Source organism: Muscardinus avellanarius (assembly GCF_963383645.1).
Source record: "Muscardinus avellanarius genome assembly, chromosome: X".
NCBI lineage: Eukaryota > Metazoa > Chordata > Mammalia > Rodentia > Gliridae > Muscardinus > Muscardinus avellanarius.
This window is the reverse complement of record NC_137792.1, coordinates 94,885,877-94,908,646: the sequence shown is the minus strand read 5'-3', so window position 1 is coordinate 94,908,646 and position 22,770 is coordinate 94,885,877.

The window sequence follows — 22,770 nt, the reverse complement described above, 5'->3', positions numbered from 1 at the left end:
AGTTTTTCATAAATATTTAGTTCTACTACAAACTTTCTGTTTAGCTTTTATTTTTCACTCCTTTTCTGTCCTTAATAACCAAATGAATCTAACCCAACTTCTCTTTCATTGAAAATGTCTGCTTAATATTGTACTATCTTTAACTGAATCTGCAAATGTGGGAACTGAGATACCACCTCCACATGCACACCTCTGCATAAAAGTATACTATACAACTTGTAGCATTTACTGCCACTTAATTTGGTTGAGCTTGCAAGAATAACTTGTAGAATCTAGCTAGTGCCATCAGTCTCCTTCAGAAGCTGCCATCAGGCGAATGCTATACCGTAATGCCAGCAGTAAGGCAGGTACTGTGTTCACCTGATTTAGTACCTAAGAGGAAATTCACAGCAGTTCTAGAGAATGAGTCAGATGTAGTGGAAAGAATACTAGCTTAGGAATAATGAAACCTGGATTCTGATATGGGCTTTATTGCTAATTTGCCATGTGACCATGAACAATTCACTCAAACTTTCCATGGCTAGTTCTTCATCTGTAAAATAAGGATATTGGACTGGCTGCTGTCCAAGGTCTTTCCAAAAGCTCTAATATCCTGTGGTATAATAGGTCACCTTGCAAATTGATGCAAAATTTCTTATTTTTAAGCTTGGGTCTACTATGTTGCAGTTAAACAATAGAACTGTGTAAGATGGAAAAAGCCAAGTAAATGAAATTAATAATACCAGGGAATGTTGACAAAACTTGCAGCAGCCTTCCAGTTCATTCACAATTGTTTTGTTTTTTGTTTTCATGTCCTTTTCCTGGTGAGTGTTCCCAGTTTTCATTTTTCATACACTCTGTATGTAAAGTCTGGTTTTCATTAAGTCGTGGCCAGTATTTGCTACTAGAATAAAAAAAAATACAGTTACATTTGCTAGAATAGAACTGTATTTGAGCCTCTCCTTTCTTATGAATCAGTGCTGGGACTTTTATAAGTTAAATTCATAAGTGGCACAAGATGGCAGACCCAACACAAAATAATGCCTGAGGCTACACAGAGGGGACTTGAGCACTTATCAGTCACAAAGAGAGCAATGAAAAGGTAACTGTGTAATTTTAGCATTAAAAAAATGTTGGCAGATTTACTTGTTGGGAACCAAAGATGGCATTTTAACAGAGATTGGCTAGTCATATGAGAATGCTTCTGGAAAGAAGGTATAAAATGGAAGTTATTTCATGGATGTCCCACTTGCCTGCCTACAGTGCCAACCAGCCCTGAGTGTGAAATTCAAGTTCAGTGTGTGTGCTTGTGTGTGGTGTGCTTTATGGACCCGCATATAATATAACCATTAGTGATAATAAGATCTTTCACAGAATCCAATAACCATTAACGAGTTGAGTTTTAAATTTCAGTACATCAGCCAGTATGAGCCAGATCACAAGGATACTGATGTCTACTGTGATTATACTCAAACATCCCGATAAAACAAGTTGAGGAGGATCTATACTTTTACTGTTTACCAAAATTGTATCTCATTTGGCTGTGCATTCCTTTTGTCAAAATGTGTTATCTGTAAATCCACGTGTAGTGAAAATTTTCTGTAACTCTGGATTAAAGGTATTTATGGTCTTTTTGTTTGATTTTTTAAGTAAGTTATTTCTTTTGTAGACTTGCTGATGGTATGGTTACATTCTTCTGGCCTCAGCATCTGATCTTTTTAAGGATTTTTTGTTTTAATATTGTTATTTTAACTTGTGATTGAAGCAATAGAAAATTGAAATATGGATTGTGCATGACTGTGTCTTGAGTGTAAAAATATTGCAGTTTGAAACTTGGACCTAAAGTATTGCAAATAAAAACGACAAACATCAGTGAGCTGGTACTTCTCTCTTGTGTCACCTTCCCATCCACACTCTTGGCATTGGCCATTTTACCAATTCCTGTTTCACAGGTTGGAGGTAGCCTGTCTCACAGGTAAAGAGGTGACAAAATACCTCGCCTTGTGAGTAATATAGGAAATGCCTCGCAAATTCTGCCACCAAATAACTCAGACCCAGAGTCTCTATTTGTCTATTACAAGTCATACATCAAAGATGTCTCAGTGCAGAGCAAAAGTTTGGTGTATCCCCAAGGTAGACAAAAGGGTAAAAATACAATAATATAAAACAAATCATTTGATTTTGATATTCTAGAATTCTGAACACATAAAACCACCTTCATAACATTTATATTTAATATTTGTTATCAAAGTCTGCTGGACACAGGAGAGATTTCAAAGTCACATTACTGAGAACCTTCATCCACTTGTTCCTTTAAAATGTATTTATCTGTCACTCAATGCACTACATTCATTTCTTTTAAAAAATAACTTAAAGCCCCATCTAAATGTGACTGTATGACAGTGAAGCTCATTGAAAGCCATTAGATTCACCAGCTGAAGCCAGTTTTGTCACAGACTCTTCAGTGCTCAGGGCTCAAGACAAAAACACAACCTTGAAGTTTATTCCAATACTACTATTTGTACAGTAGGCATAGTCCTCCTGGAAGATGCATTTATAATGTTACCTTTATATAAGTGGATACACACTGACATTATGGTCTCTACAAATAGATTATATATCTTACTAACTGTTAATTGCTTACTCTAGATCACCATACTTACAAGAAAGATTTTTTCATTATATCTCAACATGTTAAAAGTCAAAGATGCATTTTCTGTAAATGTGAGTGGGCAAGTGAAAAAGACTCTCACAGCTAGCTTTTAGCCAAAATCTCTAGTTCTTTCTTGCCCATATGTACAAGCCACTTCATTGACTGTCCCACTTTTAGTCTCATATCCTTGTAACGTTGCTTAGCAGATTTTCTTCAAATAATTCTCTATTAAATGAACCATAACTTTTTATGTGTTAGATAAGTACCAGTATCTGCTATCAAAAAATAAATCTAAAGACATTTCCCTTTATTATAACAACTTTGAAGAACAGGATCCAAGCAGTGATAAATGGATTGTTCGTAGCCCAGCCCTTGACTACTGAAACTATCCATGTTCAAATCTCTTAATTCCTATGGAAGTGAGGAGGGGTTAATACCTCAAATGTCCCACTAATTATGGTCACTCTGCACATTTTGGTTAGCTCCAGCCCCCATGCATTTTATTGGCATCTGTTGGCTATGTTACATATGTTAAGCTCTACTACTACCACTGTCTGGACATCATATTCCAGCCCACTTCTTCCACCAACTCCCAACTATTTTCGAATCAAGAAGTTCCTCACTATCCAGGTGTGGTGGTATGTGCCTGTAATCCCAGTACTTGGGAGGTTAAGACAGGAGGATTGCAGGTTCAAAGAAAGCCTCATTAACGTAGTAAGACCCTGTTTCAAAATAAAAAATAAAATAGGGCTAGAAGTGTAGCTCAGATGTAGAATGTGTGTAGTACTAGGTTCAATTCCTGTTAACACACACACACACACACACACACACACACACACACACACACACAGAAAATCCCCATTAATTTAGTTATACCTGTCAGCACTTCCACGTACCTTCCATAGCAGGCCTTCCCCTTTCTCTTCAAAGACTTTTGAGACCTCACTGGGGAACCAGAGAATTCAAATATCATTTCTGAGTTCTTCCTTGTGGATTTGGGTCAACTCACTTCTTGGCCTACAGTGTCACACAGGAATAAATCTCATATTGAGAAACAACTGTTCATTTTAAAATATGTAAAGCCAAATTGCTTTGTTTGAAAAGACAGGAGGGAAATGCCATGTTCTCACAACATTCCATCATATTTGAACAAATGTTAGCAAATACAAATGGTGCTAAATTACCTCTTTTACTTAAAATCATGTCACTGATATAATTCAGGCAATACCTAATCATTTAAATAAGATACAGTTACTCCTTTAATATTCAAGTAGAGAACAGGGATTACTAAGGTATTTTCTCCAAGTGAAATCATAACCCATGGTGTTATTGGCCCATTACCATATGACTTCAGCAATGTATTTTGTTTTGGTTTGGGATGTATCATGTTTGGTAAGCGATTTTTCACCTGAATCAGAAATATGTATCTGATTTCAGGATATTTCTATCTTAAAATTTGACTCTAGTAAAGACAATTGTCACTGTAATTTAGAGTCCTCTAACTCCTTTGGATAAAGAGTAGCTGGATTCCAATGTTATCATAGGTCTAATCAACATTTAACAGTAAAATCGTATAAATACCTCATTATGTGCAGGATTATATTACCAAGTCTTGAAAATAAAGGTTATATCGTCTCCACATTAAATGACAATGCGGAACAGGGCATGGAGGAGCACACCTGTAATCTCAGTATTTAGGAGGTTTGAGACTAACCTTGGAAACTTATTAGGACCCTGTTTCAAATAAGAAATAAAACATGGCTGGGGTATAGCTAAAAATAAAGCACTCATGGGCTCAACCACCAGTTTCACAAAAAGGAGGCAACACAAAAAGATTCATGCAGGAAGCAACTATCATGAATTTTTAAATTCCATGGAAAATTTTATTTACATGGCAGAGTTGTATGGATAACACTTGGACTCATCTGGCTGCCTCTGATATAGGCATGTGATATAGGCATGGTACCAGGATACATATCTGTAGTCCAGAAAATTTCCCTGTCATTAGTGCTTATGTGAGGAAAAAAATATATCATTTCTAGGATTGAACTCTTTTTAGTTAGTTCTATGATTGACTCTTGTAACCTTTACTAACTCATATATATATATATATATATATATATATATATATATATATATAATTTTTTTGAGGATTATCAACAGCAACCTTAGCCCCTCAACTGAATGGTATATCAGCTGTAGCAACTAAATAGCCTTGGTGTCATTTACATCTGTACTTTAAGGGTCCCTGTTGTTGGTTGGGCCAGATCTATATACTCTCTATGACCCTACAGGAACCATTGTTTCTCTGATAGTAAAAGTGAAGCTGAGTAAATGATTGCAGGCTTAATGGTCCATAGAATGTCATGTACCCAACTGAGTTTACCTCACCTTGTCAGATGATCAGGTTTTCTATCAACTTTTCTTTTGCAATTTGACATCTCTGTTGAAGAAGCATCCCCCTCAACACCATTATAAATAATTTTCAGTCATGTTGCTTCTCATTACTGTCATGGTGCCTGCTTATAGCTGAGGTGACACCTGCAGCTATAGAAACAAGGCCAAGTATAAGTTTGGCTCCTCAGCCTCTGTCTGAGAAGTAAAGAAATGAACTCTACCTAGAGAGCCACTTACTTTGCTGGCAAACATTTGGATGTGGCATAGTTTCTTTTCTTTAATTTCCTATTGGCTGAAATATATACTATGTCCTACTTTGTTAGGTTCACCCCATTTTTCTCTCTGCTCATAGACAGGGTAACCATTTGGGGATTACCAGGGAAGCCTTTAATTCCTCAATAGCACACAGAAATCCTAATGAAGCTCTGGTCAGTATATTCTAATAGTATGATTGTGTTCACTCCACTCAGTGTTGTTGCAAAATGTCTTGGAGATTAACATGCATGTTTTTAAAGATTACCAATTTACTCTATCATACTCTATCATGTTCCTACATCTCCATAGAGATGTGCATCCTCTACAGAGAAGCTCTCATCAATAATAAATTTATAAAGGAAAATTCATTGTTTCTTGCACAGTGTTACAAAAAATGCTTAATGTTGGTTCTCACTGCCTTTTTTGCTTTTACCTTAATTTAACTACATCACATGCTATCAATTCAATTGAATCTCTGAAGTATGACTCTCCCCTTAGGCTATTATGTACTTAAGAGTTTAGATTATAAAGGTAGAATATTTAATTTCCCCGTAAGCATTAGTTTTCTCCATTTTAAAAAGAGAGTAAAAGCTAGATGTGGTGTCACTATCCTGTAATTCCAGTACGTGGGAGGCTGAAACAGGAGGATCACAGGTTCAAGGCCAGCCTCAACAACTTTGATAGACTCTGTTTCAAAGTTAAAAATAAAATAGACTGAAGATATAGCTTCAAGAAAGAATGCCTCTTGGCTCAATCCCAGTGCCAAAAGAGAGAATACAAATACATCAAGGCTATAAAGAATTTTAAAATAAACCTATTTGCATTCATATAGTGCCATACAGTACGTATTCAATAAAGGGTAGTTATTTTACTTAACCATTTTAAAATATTCTGGTTAGCCAGGCATGGTGGCGCACGCTTGTAATCTCAGCATTCGGGAGGCTGAGACCTGGAGGATCGCAGTTCGCGGACAGCCTCAGCTACTTAGTGAGGCCCTCTGCAACTCAGTGAGACCCAGTTTCAAAATAAAGAATAAAAAATAGGGCAGGGGGTGTAGCTCAGAGGTCAAATGCCCCTGGGTTCCATCCCCAGACCCGAAAAAAAAAATTCTGGTTGACTGGAACATCTTCAATTGTAGCTACCATTTTTGAGTGAATTTTGACTAGCAATCCAAAGGCAGAAAAGAGTTTCTTCCATATTACTGTAGCCATTGTTAGATATTTGCTGGTCCTGAGTAGGGAAAAACCATGTGGATCCTAATTGGTAAAATATGCAAACAGTTTGAGTTGAGTATGTGTCCCAATTAAAATCAGGCAATTTTATGCCATGCTCGGTGGCACAAGCTTGTAATCCCCACGCTTGGGAGGCGGAGACAGGAGGGTTGCAAAGGCTTGAAGCCAGCCTTGTAGGCTTAAGAGACCCAGTTTCCAAATAAAATATAAATAAGTCTGGGAGTGTAGCCCGGAAGTAGAAGGGTTCCATCCCCAGTATCACAAAAAAATCAGGCAATTTTATTGTCATTAAATTATATTTAAATGAAGCTGAAATTTTAAAAAGAAGCTATATGATTGTATGTGTGTGAATGTGTGTATGTGTAATTTTTTTGCAGTTCTGGGGATTGAACCCAGGGGCATTTTACATCCAAGCCCTATTTCTTATCCTTTATTTTGAAACAGGGTCTCAGTGAATTGCAAAGGGCCTCATTAAGTAACTGAGGCTTACCACAAACTCGAAGTCCTCCTGTCTCAGCATCCCAAGTACTGGGATTACAAGTGTGAGCCACCACACCCGGCTTGTATGTGTAATCTGATCATTTCTCACCCTCTTCACTGCGACCAATATGATTCCAGACAACTTCATCTCTCCTTGAATGTTTATAACAGTTTTTTTAACTGATCTTTCTGCTTCTACACCTGCACACTGAGATTTGACACAGCAATCAAGATAAATTTAAAAAAATTCCCAGTGAATTCAGATTATTCTCAATGTAAAGACAAAGTCCTTAGAATAAAATTATAGTCCATGATATACACACCTGCACTGTGTATACCACCCTCTTACATTCTCATCCTTTTTCTTCAATTCTCTTCCTTCTTCATCAGATGAAATGCTCTTCACTCAGAAATCCACATCTTCTCTCACTTTCTTCAAAGATTCACTCAAGTTTTTCTTTGTCAATGAGAGCTACCCTGATGACCCCATCTAGACTATATTTCCACCACCAGGATTCCTGCTTTTCCTGGTCATTTCCTCCATAACATCTTTCAACTGCTTACAGATCCTTTAATTTAATATAATTTACAATTCCTATTGTCTGACTCCCCCCAGATGAAAAGGAGTCAAACAGGCATTCCTGGTGCATACTAGTCACTCAATATATCTCAGTTGACCAAGTAAATGTTGACTGTTCTTTACTTCTGAAAATTCTTTCCTGTTTCTGTAACCATTCTCTCCCAATCATTGTCTTAAACTTTCTGATTGTCAGTTTTCCATTTCCCTTTCTATACTCCTACTTTTAGCTATCCCTTCCTTGTGGGTGGCCCCCCAGGATACTTGCATGTCTATTTTATTTGCACATGTGTCTCTATTTTCCATTTATATAATAATTTTCAAATTAATATCTCCAGTCTCTGTCTCCTCTAAGCTCCAGAAACTTATTGTAAATCAATCCATCTAATCAAAATCTCCACTAATGTGTCTCAAAGACACTTGACAGCCAATCTATCCAAAATGAAACACATTATTTTATACTTATCAGATTCTCTCCTTGAATTCTCTCTCTCATTATGACCTACATTATAATTTAAAAATCTAGGCATTATGCTTGATAATATTTATGCCTATTATTTCCTTGGTTACCAAGATCTCTTGATTATTCCCATTACATTTCTCTTAAACCATCCCTTTTTTGCACACACTACAACTGGGAAATAATGCAGTAATCCTGGAAATAAATAATGAAAGCCTCAACATGAGGAACTGGTGCCTCAACATTCTAATTCACACAGCTGCTAGAGTGTTGTTGCCAAAAACAAATCTAAGTCATGTCTTTTCTTTAATCCTTTCCATGGACTCTCTGACACCATTAGGATGTACTGTGAATTCTCCAGTGCACCCCTGACATAAATCCTCCCCTGAAGCTCAACAATTTCTCTAATACATCCAGAACAGAAAGCATCACAAATATTTAAAGGTTCATAGAGTTATATAGGCACCACATATTAAAGTCTCATCAAGAAATCAAAATTGTAGCTGGCGGTGGTGGCACACACTTGTAATTCCAGCATTCGGGAGGCTGAGACTGGAGTATTGCAGTTTGTGGACAGCCTCAGCTGTCCTCCGAAGGTCCTCCGCAAGTTAATGAGATCCTGTCTCAAAATAAAGAATAAAGAATAGGGCAGGGGGTGTAGCTCAGAGATCTAATGCCCCTGGGTTCCATCCCCAGATCCGCAAAAAAAAAAAAAAAAAAAAAATCAAAATTGCTTCTAGCATGTGTGAGCCCTTGGGTTTGATCTCTAGACCTGTAGAAAAGAAAGAAGGAAAGAAGGAAGGAAGGTAAGAAGGAAGAAAGAAAGAAAAGGAGGAAGAAGGGAAGGGAACAGAAAAGAAAATAAAAGAAAGGAAGAAAGAAAGGAAGGAAGGAAGGAAGGAAGGAAGGAAGGAAGGAAGAAAGAAAGAAGGAAAGAAAGAAAAGTCAATACCTTAGCCAAGCAGGAGTGAAAAAAAAAGGTGATGATGAATATTGGCTATATATTATAACTGAAAACTCTTACTGTACAACATTCTTGTTGGAAAAATGCATTCAATTCCAATTATGTAATTAGCTCTGAGGCTGAGAACTTACATACAGATAAGGAGGATGGGGCATTTTTGCACTAACCATCACAGAAGAATCATGCAGTGCCTCCCATCTCCATGGAATTTGGATTTGTTCTGCAGGCCAGTGTCCACTCAGAAAGGTAAGCAACTGACTTCCCTGTCATCTTGAAACTAAGGAAGGCATGGTCCTTGACTATGAGTTTGACCTATTTAGCATTCTTTAAAATGGTCCTCTAGGGTTCTAGAGCTAGACACACAGAGGTATTTTATTTTACAGTACAACAGGGTCTTAGAAATTGTTACATAAAAGTTTAATCTCAAATGGTTTACCATTTCTATGTATTTATTGATGATTTATACATATTCTTTGGAAAAAATTATCTAAATCCTTTGCTCACTTTTAAATTGGGTTGTCTTTATATTCTCAGATATAGAAAAAAACATATTTTATTCACTTGGCTTTAAGTCCAGCTATGGAATAAAAGACAATGCCCTTCTCTGAACAGGGTTTCTTTAGAGAGGTGATCTGTGCCAAGGCCCAATTCAGCTTGGATAAGCACTCTGGCGCAGATTATGGACTTTCTCTGTGACCTTCAACATCTGGAAGAAGCCTGTGGGAACAATTCAACAAGCTAAGAGGCCCAAGGAAATGAAACACAATCCATCTGCCAGGTCTGGGAAGCAGGGTAACGAAAGGGTTTGAACAGATGTTTCCATACTCTCGGTGCCCTCAGAGCATGGGAACAGTAGGAGTATCAGGGGATCTGAAGCTAGACCAACCTTGTTTCAAATCCTGCCTCACCACCTAATAGTCCTGTGAATTTGATCCAATTCCTTAACCTTCCCAGGCTTTCACTTCTTCAGCAGTCAAACTGGAATAATATCCATGTAAAATCTTTTCACAATGACTAAGACCATGCCATGGGTAAATGCAAGGCACAGGGTTTGGCAAACAATATACTCTTAATAAATGATAGCCTTTCTCTTCCCTACCCAGCTTCAGACTGCGTGTAGAGTGAGCCTGCAAAACTAAGAATCCTCAGAGCTGCCACTGTAGCAACTGGTACAGTTCTCATAGCAAGGTCTTTGTTTTTGTCTCTTAAGAACCAACAAGAAACAACAAATAGGAAAGTGGAACACTTAAATTGGACTAATGTGCTATTTTGTAAATGACATTCATTTTACTTTTATTATCAAAGTGTTATATGTCTCATGTTGATTTAAATGTTAAGTGCTACTTAATATTATTAAGATGGCAATATTCCCCAAACTGATGTACAGATTTAATGCAGTCCCTACCAAGATCTTAGCTGGTTTCTTTGCAGAAGTTGACAAACCAATCCTAAAATTCATAAGTAAATGCAACCAAAATGATCTAGAAGAGAAGAACCAAGCTGGAGTTCTCACACTTCTCAGTTTCAAAAGTTGCAGCAAAGCTATTGTAGTAAAAACAGCATTGTGTTTGTGTAAGACTGGATTTTTAAATTGATGGACGAGAATGAATAGTCCAGAAATAACCCCGCATTTGTAGCACATTGTTTTTCAACAAGTGTTCCAAGACTTTCCAATAGAGGGAAAAATGATCTTTTTGACAAATGGTACTGGTCTACTGGAAATCCACATGCAGAAAAATGAACTTGGACCTTTAATGCAGATCATATGCAGAAAGAATTTTTATTGGATCCAAGACCTAAATATTAAAGCTAAAGCTTCAAAATTCTTCAAAGAACATAAACATAAATCTTCGTGACATTGGATTAAGCAACCGTTTCTTAGATATCTTACCAAAACCACAAGTAACAAAAGAAGAAATAGATAAATTGGACACCATCAAATTTTTATGCTACACAGGACACTCTCAAGAAATAAAAAATACAACCACAGAACAGAAGAAAATATCTGTTAATTGGAACTCATATCGGTTAAATGGCTTAGATTCAGAATATATAAATAATATCTACAATTCAATAATTAAAAGACAACCCAATTTATTTAGTCAAAATATCTGAATAAAAACTTTCCTAAAAGATGTATAAACCATCAATAAACATAAAGAAAGATCCTTAGCATCGGTAGCCACCATGGAAATGACAAACAAAAACACAATGAGATTTATTCATACTATATAATTATAACTTTATACTCATTGACAAACCCCACTCCCAGAATAATGTCTCAAGGTAAAATGTACAACATGATACTATAGTTAATAGTACAGTACTATGAGTTGGAAATTTTCTGAGAGAGTAGATTACATGGGCTCACACCCAAAAAAGGTAACTATGGGAAGAGATGCATATAATTTGCTTGTATAGTAATCATTTCACATTGTATTTGTATGTAAAAACATTATGATTTACACCAGGCGTGGTGGTGCAAGCTTGTAATCCCCGCGCTTGGGAAGAGAAGACAGGATGATCGCACAGGTTCAAAGCCGGCCTTGCTGGCTTAAAAGACCCTGTTTCCAAATAAAAATATAAATAGGTGTCTGGAAGTGTATCCCGGAGATAGAAGGGTTTCCAGGAACCCCAGTACCACCAAAAAAACCAAACCAAACCAAAACAAAAAAGTATTATGATTTACAACACTATGTATAAAATATATTAAATTTTTATTTTAAAACACAAAACACTATGATTTCACTTCATATCCACTAGGATGGAAGAATAAAAACACAGAAAGTAACAAGTGTTGGCAAGTTTGTGGAGAAGTTTGAACCCTCATATCCTGCAGCTGGAAATTCAAAGTAGTACAGCTGCTTTGAAAACATACTAAAAAATTAAAAAAGAAACAAAAAACCAGTGAAATACAGTTTCTATGTGATTTAGCAATTCTACTCCTAGGTATTTAAAACACATGCACACAGACAATTTTGTATACAAATGTTCACAGGAGCATTATTCATAGTGGCCTCTGTTTGTAAAAATTTAAATTTTAATCAAGTAGTGAGTGAATAAATAAAATATGGCATATATACCAATTGAATGCTATTTAAATGAAGTACGAATTCATGCTGCTATGTGGATGAACCTTGAAAATGCTTTGATAAGTGAAAGATGCCAGAGACTAAGAGCAATATATTGTATTATTTATTTTATAGGAAGTGTCTAGAATAGACAAACCCATAGAGAAGAAAGTAGATTAGGGTTGTCTTAGGGTGGGGAAGGAAGGTCAGGAAGAAATGAATGCAACTACTGAAAAGTACAAGGTTTCTCTTTAGGGGTGATAAATTGTTCTAAAAATATTAGGGGCATTGATTATGAAACTCTATGAATATATTGGGAAAAAAACTATTGAATAGTTCGCTTTAAATTGGTGAATTATCCAGGTGTGGTAACACACACATGAAATCCCAGTGCTTGGGAGGCTGAGACAGAATTGCAGGTTTGAGGCCAGCTCCAACAACTTAGTAAGAACTTGTCTCAAAATAAATAAAAAGCTGAGCATACAGCTAAGAGTTAAAATCCCCAGTACGACAAAAATAAATAAATAGGTGAATTATATAACATATAAATTATATGGAGTTGTTGATATAATTTAAAAGATGTATGTCCATTACAGACACAATAGAATCTAGAAAAGCAAAAAAAAAAAAAAGAAATTTTATTTACATTTAAAACCTTTTGGTTTCTGGATCGTCTTCAGGATTAAGTTTTTTGTTTTATCTATTTTTATAGTGTATTTATTTTATTTTTATGTGGATCATATTGAAAATGGCATACATTCTGACTGTGCTTGGTTGCCTCTCCCAACACCCACTTCCCATTCCTCCCTCCCAACAATGAATGTCCAGGTTAACCCTGCTTCATTCATACTTTTACACATATTTGGATGTATCTCCTCCATTAATTAACCTTAGCCTTCTTTGTCTCCTACCCTTCCATTTCAGCTTTGCTGAGGTTTCCCCTTCATTATCTGGAGTCCCTCTGGTATCACTAATAACCCCTAGTTTGGTCATATTAGAGGAAACATATGTCTCTTCTCTTTCTGTGCCACACTGATCTCACTTAACATAATTTTCTCCAGGTCTTTCCATCCTGCAAATGACATGATTTTGTTCTTTTTTATAACTGAGTAGAATTCCATTGTGTGTATTTCCCATAATTTTGCAATCCATTCATCTGTGAATGGAGATCTAGGTTGGTTCCATATTTTGGCTATTACAAATTGTGCTGCTATGAACATGTGTGTTCATATGTTACTGTAGTTCTGATTTCAACCCCTTTGGAAAGATACCGAGGAGTGGTATAGCTGGATCATATGGTGGATCTATTCCCACCTTTCTTAGGAATCTCCACACAGATCTCCATAGTGGTTGAACTAGTTTGCATTCCCACCAACAGTGTAAAAGAGTTTATTTTTCCCCACATCCTCGCCAGCATTTGTTGTTGTTTGATTGCTTTATGCTTGCCACTCTGATTTGGGTTAGATGGAATCTCAGTGTAATTAGATTTGCATCTGATGGCTAATGATGTTGAATATCTTTTCATGTATCTATTGGCCATTTGTATCTCTTCTTTTGTGAAGTGTCCATTCAATTTATTTGCCCATTTCTTGACTGAGTTATTTTTTATTGGTGCATTATAGTCATACATCTTAATGGGGTATCATAGTACAGGTATACATGCACACATTCATTTATTTTTGTTTTTGTTTTCTGGTACTGGGGATTGTCACCCATGAGCATTCTACCTCCTAGCCACACTTCCAGCCCTATTATTTTATTCTTTTTGGGGTGTGTGTGTGTGTGTGTGTGTGTGTGTGTGTTGCTGGGGATTGAACGCAGGGTCATTCTACCTCCAAGCTATAACTCCAGCCCAATTTTTTCTCTATTTTGAAACAGGTTCTCACTAAGTTGTGGCAGGCCTCACTAAGTAGATGAAGCTGCCTCCAAAGTACGGAATTACAAGTGTGTGCCACCACACCCATTAGGATTAAGTTTGAAAAATTCTTATCTCAAAATGAAAGACTTCTCATACTACGTCTCCTGTTTATTTCTCCAAGACCATTTTTCACCACTCCTGCATTGGTCTCATATGTTTCAACCATAACAAACTGCTTCTCTGCAAACATTCTATGTTTTCTCATAAGTCCTTGCACTTGTACACATTATTCTCCCTGCTTCTAATTCTTGGTCCTTGACTTCTTCATTTAGTATATTGTATTCATCCATCATAATTCAGCTTATGTATCACCTTCTACACAAAGCTTTTTCTGTTTCTTGGTTGAGATGTAACTCCATAATGTCTAATAGTTTTCTACATATATTTATATCAGATTTTTCCCGTGTATAATTTTAGGTGTGTGCATGTGGTTCTGGGAATTGAACTCAGGGAAATATTACTTCTGAGCTGCACCACCAGCCTCATTTTATTTTATATTTGAAAACTAGGTTTTTCTCAGTTGCTCAGGGCCTTGCTAAGTTGCTAAGTTTGGCTTTGAATCTGTGATCCTCCTATCTCAGCCTACCAAGTATTGTAATTACAGGCATGTGCCATCATGCCCAGCTATCATATGAAAGTTTTAAAATTTAAGAAATTAGAATTTGAAAATGTGCTCATTAAAAACCTTTAAAAATATACAGAGCCTTAAAGATCTTTGGGACAATATCAAGAAGTCTAATATTCATGTCATTCTAGTCTCAAAAGAAGCAGAAAAAATAATTGGTGCAAAAACTAATTTTTGAATAAATAATATTTTAAAAGTCTCCCAATTTTCATCAAATATATTGATTTATTCAAGATCTCAATGAACCCAATTCAACATAAACTTAGAATTACTCCCAGATAATAACATTTCTGAACATCAAAGGGAGATAAAGAAAAATATTGAAAGTACCTAAAAAAAAGTCATACATGTGTAGTATAGTAGCAATAATTTGAATACTATGGCTTTCTCATCATAAATCATGGAGGCCAGAAGACCATGAAACAATGTCTTTATTTTATTTTATTATTACTTTTTTTGGTGGTACTGGGGATGGAACCCAGGGGCCTTCTACCTCTGGGCTACACTCCCAGACCTATTTCTTTTTATATATTATTTAGAAACAGGATTTCTTAAACCAGCCAAGGCTGGCTTCAAACCTACGCAATCCTCCTGTCTCAGCCTCCCAAGTGCAAGGATTATAAGCATGTGCCACCACACATGGCTCTTTATTTTTTAAATCATAGTCTTTTTCTATTTTAAAATTTCTATTCTTTTTTTTTAATGGGTGCACTGTATTCATACACCATAGTGGGATACAAACTTTTGTAGACAAACATGCATACATCACCCAGTCAGCCCCCACCCGATCCCCACGCCATTCTCTCCCCATCCCTCCCACCCATGCTTGGCTTAGTGGTTGACATCTAGTATTATAGCAATTTATCCAAAATTAAAAATGATAATCTCACATAACAGTTTCATTTGTCTGATACCAAGCTTTTGATGACTTAAAGATAACATTTCAATATTTCTTTTTACTTTCTTTCTTACCAGAGAATATATTTTTTTCTATTTTTTAGGTGAAACTATCATATATTTATATATTTATTTTGCAGAAAAAAATCTATCCTAATATGGAAAATGGACTCTAGATACCCAAAATGACCTTGAAAAAGAACAAAGCTAGAAGATATATATTTTCTGATTTCAAACCATATAAAGCTACAATAATTGAAACAGTGTAGTACTATTCTAAAGGCAGATATATAAACCATTGGAGTTAAATAAAAGCCAGGAGCTTAATTCTTCCCTATATTGTCAAGTTATTTTTGACAAGGTTTCCACGAACATTTGGTGGTGGAAATAATAATCTTTTAACTAAATATTGTTGAAAAATAATAATTACATGGAAAAGAATAAAATTGGACCCTTACCTAATCCCATATACAAATATTAACTAAAAATAGATAAAGTCCTAAATATAAATCTTAAGACTATAAACTTTTAGGAGAAAATCTGGGTCATAAAACCTCACAACACTGAAATTAGCAGTGATTTCTTGGATATGATTTCAATGGTACAGGCAACAGAAGAGTATACAAACTCCCTAAAAAATAAAAAAAAAATATTGTATATCCAAAGACAATGTAAACAGAGTTAACAGTTACTGATAGAATGGGATAAAATATTTCCAAATGCTATATCTGAAGGTATATTAATATTCCAACTAGAAATCCTAAAAATTAACAACAATAAAGGCAAACAATACCATTTAGAGATAGGTAAAAGACTAACATAAATAATGAATCTCCACAGATAACCAATCTTAGTTGTCTGTTGGATGGAAACTCTTGTTTCTCTGGTTCTGGTGTGTGTTACCTATTTCTTCTTTGTAGTTAATCTCTTTGAGTATTTTCTCTAGTGCTGGTTTTGAAGACATAAATTCCTTCAGTTTCTGTTTGTCGTGGAAGCTTCTTATTTCTCCATCTAATTTGATAGAAAGTTTTGCTGGGTAGGAAATTTTTGGCTGGAAGTTGTTTTCTTTCAGAGTTTGGAATATGTTACTCCAAGCTCTTCTGGCTCTCATGACTTGGTTTGGGAAGTCTGGAGTGATTCTAATTGGTTTGCCTCTGAATGTCACTTGGCCCTTTGCTTTTGTTGCCTTTAAGATTCTCTGCTTGGCTTCCACATTGGCCATTTTGACAATTATGTGGCGTGGGGATCCTCTTCTCCGATCCTGTCTAAAGGGAGTTCTATAAGTTTCCTGGACCTGTGTATCAATCTCTTGCTCTATGTTTGGAAAATTTTCTGCTATTACTTCCTTGAAGAGATTGTTGATCCCTTTTGTTTCACTTTCTTTTCCCTCCTCGATTCCAATTATTCTTAGGTTAGCTCTCTTATAATGGGCCCATATTTCTTCAATGTCAGATTCCTGCTGTCGGATATTTTTTTCTAGATTAGAAACTATGCGTTCATTTTTGGAATGATTATCTTCTAAGAGCGAGATTCTGTTCTCCATGTGGTCTAATTGGTTGTTCGTGCTTTGAATTGAGGTCTTTACTTCATAAATTGCATCCTTTATCTCTTTTTGGCTCTCTCTGAATTCTTTTCGAAGCACCTCTATTATTTCTATAGTTATTTTCCTGATTTGATCTTCTAGAAATCTCTGATTTTCTGTTTTATTGGGTTCTGATGTTGTGGGGTTGTGGGCATTCATTGCTCCATTGTTATTCCTCTTTCCCATGATTTCGGAAGTTTGTGCCTTCTCTGGGTTCTTCCCTTGGGTCACTATGACTTCACTTAAGGTGTTCTGGATCTCGAGTCAGTAGTATCTCAGACCCCACTCCTCCTTTACTGGGTTTTATCACAGAGTCTCCGACCCAGAGAGTCGATAGAGGCTGCTTTAGACTATGTGGGGGGTGCCAGGTTGCATGTTCTCCTATGGTTTGATATCTCTGCCACCGCCACTCCCCCACTGGGTCAAGTCCCAGGGAGTACAGTACTGGGATTTCTCCTCTGTGGCCTGCAACTTGACTCACTGTTCTTGAGTATGCAGATGTAGCTGTACTGGACTAGGTGAATTCTCTACTGCTGCCGCCGGTGGCAATATGGCGCTGCTGCTACACCCTCGGCCGTGAGGCTGGCGTATTTCTTCTTGGTTTTGAGTTCCACTCTGAATCCCTGCAGCGTGTGCTGAGCTCAGCCACTGGGAGCTTTAGATGCTCCCTGCGCCGAGAAATCCCGCCTGGCTGTTCCGCCGCGGCTCACCTCAGCTTGCTGTAGCCGTCCGGTGAACTCACCACTGCAGCCGGCAGTATGGCGCTGCTGCCGCGTCCTTGGGCATGAGGCCGGTGTATCTCCTCTGTGGCTCTGAGCTCTGTTCTCAGTCCGCTTTCTCTCTGGAACCTGGTGATTTTTTTGTTTCTCTGGTGATGGTGTTTTCTGGCTATGAAAGGCGCTGATTTTGTGGTAATGGAGATTGGTTGTTAGCAGGGATCTTAAGCCCCGCTTTTCTCGGTCGCCATCTTCCCGGAAGTGAAAATTTCTATTCATATTAGTATGCGTGCATGATGGTTGTGTACATTTTCCAAATGGCTAGTTCAACAGATACACATTGCATATGTATATTTAACATTTATCTGTATTCTCTGGTGCAGTGCTTATTCAAATCTTTAGCTATTATTTATTGGTAGTTTATTTTTTAATTTTTATTTGCGCATTATTGTCATACATCTTAATGGAGTATAAGATGGTAGAGGCGTACATACACCCATCACTCATTAAGCCCTTCCCCAATTCCCACTCCATTGCCTCCTCCCTCCCTCCTTCTTATGTTTGGCTTAGTGTTTGACTTTGGTATGAATGTACAGCATATATGTCATTTTCAGGGAAATGGATGGAGCTGGACAACATTTTATGGTGAGATTAGTCAGTCACAAAAGTAAAAAAAAAAAATTCTGATGTTCTCCCTAATATGGGGAAGCTAGGGAGAAAAGAGTTCAAAGGAAGAGTTCCAGACAAAGGATTTGAAACCATAGATGAGTGAGGAAGAATGTTTTTAAATTGCAGAAATAAAATAGCTGCAAACCAAAATTGTATATCCAGCAAAAATATACTTCAAGATTGAAGACAAAATACAGAAATTCTCAGATGAAAGCCAGGCATGGTAGTGTAGGTTGTTATAGTACTTGAGAGGCTCAGACAGGAGGACACAGATCTGCAGCCAGCCTGAGCAACTTAGTGAGGGCCTCCAAAACTTAGTGACATCCTGTTTCAAAGTAAAAAAATATATATATAAAGTAGGACTGGCTGTATAACTTGGAGGTAGAATGCCTCTGAGTTGACTCTCCATTATCCCTCCACCACATACACACTTCTCAGATGATAAAAAATCCAAGATAATTAATTGACAGTTCTAAAAGAAACACTGAAGAAAGTTTTTCAGGCTGAATATAAATGATTACAGAGAGAATCTTGGGACTTCAGCAATGAAGAAAGAGGAATAGAAATAGTGACTATCTGAATGAGTATAAAAGATAGCTTTCTTCTTAAGTTTCTAAAATTTAACTATTGAAAACAGAAGTCAATCCATTATCTTCTGGAATTTTTAAGATGCTTAGATCAATATGTAAAATTCAAAAGATCAGTGGGGGATTGTGAAGTGATTATGAGTCTTCGCCTTTTATTTTTTATTTTATTATTATTTTTGTTGTCATCCATCACTTTGAAATACAAGACTTCAGAGGATATACAGGCACATATCATCCAATAAGTCCTCATCCAATCCCCATTCCATTCCCCCCCTCGATCCCATGCTTAATGGGTGATTATCTTTGACATAACTGTTTATGCACCTCATGAGTTTTAAAGAGATTCCATCCTCTCCCAACCCCTCCCCTCTGATTGGACACCTTAATTGCTTCTCAGTAGGGCCCTTTCTACTACTCGACCTCCTCTTGTTACCCCTTTCCTCCTAGTTCTTTCTAATTAGGGGAAGCATCCGGATTTTATTTTCTGTGCTATCTCTCTCTGCATGCCTCATTGCAAGTTCCGATCACACTCTTGATGGCCCCAGTAGTGGCCTGGCCACCCAGAGAACTCTTATCCCGACCTCGCTTCTCCAGCACTGGCCTTGCCTCATGGGAGGCCCCAATCCTGACCTCTCTGGCCCCCGCACTGAACTAACCTCTCGGCTGGCTCCTTTCTCGGTCTCAGAGGCCCCAGCACCGGCCTAGCCTCACGACAGGCTCCGATCCCGGCCTCGCTGACCCTGGCACCAGCCTAACCCCTCATCTGGCTCCTATCCTGGTCTCGCAAATCCCAGCTCCATCCTTGCCTCACAGCAGTTTCTGATCCCGGCCTCGCTGGTCCCAGTACCGTCTTTACCCCTCGGCAGACTCCAATCCTGGCCTCGGAGGTCCCAAAATTGGTCTTGCCTCATGGCAGGCTCCAATCCCTACTTTGCTGGCTCCGGCACCACCCTAACCCCTTGGCTGGTGCCGATCCCTGCCTCGGAGGCCTCAGCACAAGCCTTGCCTCACAGCAGACTCTGAACCCGACCTCGTTGGCCCTCGCACTGACCTCACCCCTCGGCAGGCTCCAATCCCGGCCTTGGATGCCCCAGAACTGGCCATACCTTAAGGCAGGCTCCGATCCGGCCTCGATGGCCCCAGCACTGGTCTAGCCCCTTGGCAGGCTCGTATCCAGGCCTCAGAGGCCCCAGCACTGGCCTTGCCTCACAGCAGGCTTCGATCCTGGCCTCGCTGGCTCCGGCACTATCCTAATGCATCAGCTGACTCGGATCCCAACCTCGGAGGCCCCACCACCAGCCTTGTCTCACAGCAGGCTCTGATCCTGGCCTCACTGGCCCCGGCACCGGCCTAAACCCTTGGCATGCTCCAAGCCTGGCCTCAGAGGCCCCAGCACCGGCCTTGCCTCATGGCATGCTCCAATCTCGGCCTCGCTGGCCCCAGCACCGACCTAACCCCACGTCAGGCTCCAATCCCGGCCTCAGAGGCCCCATCACCTGCCTTGCCTCATGGCAGGCTCTGATCTGAGCCCCTTCTTCACCCAAAAGGTTGTCCCACATTCCCGAGGTGCATGGTGGTAGTATTATACCTCTGAGGTTATTTCTTCAAAAGTTCCAGGTGTATTACATCAGGTCTCTGCCTCCCCTGAGTACTTGCTGCTGCCAATGCGACTGCCTCCACCATTTCAAATCTTTCCCAAGCTCTTTTCCCATACCGCATAATGTTCAGTGTTCCTAAGCATGCGCGACAGTAGCATTCGACCTTTGGGGTAATTTCTTCAGAGGATCAGGGTGGGTTGATCAGATGTCTGCCTCTCCCAAACACAAGTCTCCACCACCATCTCGGCCACTGCTGCCACCACCGCCTTCCTCCTAGGTCTCCTAGGTCTCCGCTAGACTCTCTCCTTACAGGTGAAGTCCAGGACTCTTAAAGATGTAGAGAAGCCTCAGTCCTCCTTTGTGGGGAATTTTTACAAAAGTTCCAGTTCAGATGTATATGTTTAGTCTGCATCTCCAATATTCTAGCTGCCGCCTCGGCCATCTTAACCCCTCTCTAATATTCGAGACCCTGTTTCCAAAAAAAAAAAAAACGTATAAATAGGTCTTGGAGTGTAGCCCGGAGGTAGAAGGGCTTCCAGTAACCCCAGTACCACCAAAAATGAATAAATAAATAATTTTTAAAAAATGAAAAATAAAAATGGCCAGGGGTATATAAAAATGAGATCATGCACATAAAGCATTGATAATCAGAGTCTTCGCTTTTGTTTTTTTTTTTTATTTTTATTTAGAGAAAAATTCTTGTCCTTTAGAAAAATAAAGCAGGAGCATCTTTTTGCTTTATTGTAATATCATAGTGCCATCTGCTGACCATATAGAATGATTACATTATCTGTGTAGGATGTTTCATTTCTAACAAAAATATGTAATATGTAAATCCTTAATGTATTCTGGGCTGGCATAAGAATGAAAAAGAATGAGGGCTGTATTTGAAAAGTGTTTTGCTTGGAGACCCCTCCATATCTAGGCATCCTTTATTGTCAAAGAGCATGGCTCAAGGGAAAATGAAAGCATTTTCCTCCATAGCCTCATGTAGGATGGGTCTCCACATCCACTGGCTCTGATGATGATGCTGGGAGAGGAGTTGGTATTTTTACTTGTTGGGAGGTCTTCTTTTGGAAGACCTGGCCACTGTAGTTTTGACCAAGAGTCTGATTTCAAAGGGTTTCAAAATAAAGTTAACTCCAAATACCCAGAGAGAAAACACATTTCTTGTATTGTGGATTTGGTAATGAGGATACACAGCTGGTAATAAAGATGTGAGGTACCTCTGCTTTCTGGGTACAGCATGGTACCAGCTGGATGTAAAGTCTCTAAATATAGAATAAAAGAAGGCCCTCGCAATTCTCCCAATCACTCCACCATCTGGGCAAAAAACTGCCCCACCAGGGAGCAGCCAAGGGCTTCAAGTTTCACAAAGTACCTCCACTTGCACCTTCAGAAGCTTCAAAATATGTCTCAGAAAATGGCTGCCCTTGCCATCCCCACCCCCATGTCATCAATTTGAGTCAAGACTGATCATTTGATTGAATATGAACTTTATTGTGATTTGGTTTATGTAAGGCCATGTGGCAAAGGCACTGCAGGAGTTAGACAGAGTGGAAAATGTGGTAGGAAATGAGAGAACTAAAAAAAAAGACTACAAAATATATTTTTAAAATGAATGCATGCTGAACTAGACTAAGTACTACAACTATGTTTCTTTATCATTGCAGAAGCATTGACATATTGTTGAAGGATGGGGACTTGGGGGCAGGATAAGGAAGGGCTTCATGGAGGAGGTGGCATTTATGCTGGGCCTTGAAGGAAGGGTAAAATATTGATAGATGAAGATGGAGGAAAGAATATTTCATAATGACTGATTCTAGAGAAACTTATGTAGAAGTACTGAAAAAACAAGAGGGCAAACAAACACCCCCGGGGGAAATGAAGCTTCCCTACTGAGAGAAAAGCCTGAGGAGTCTGGGCTGGGACACAAAGTCTCAAGCTCTCAAATGGGGACTTCAGTACCAATGATATTAGGAGGCACAGGACAACGGGCTTATTTGTAAACCTAGCAGCAGCAAGAGGTTTCACATTGCAGTCAGGGGGCCCCACCTATCTATTCTATGCCTAGATGGATTCTCTCAGCTTTTCAGTGTGTGATGCTTCA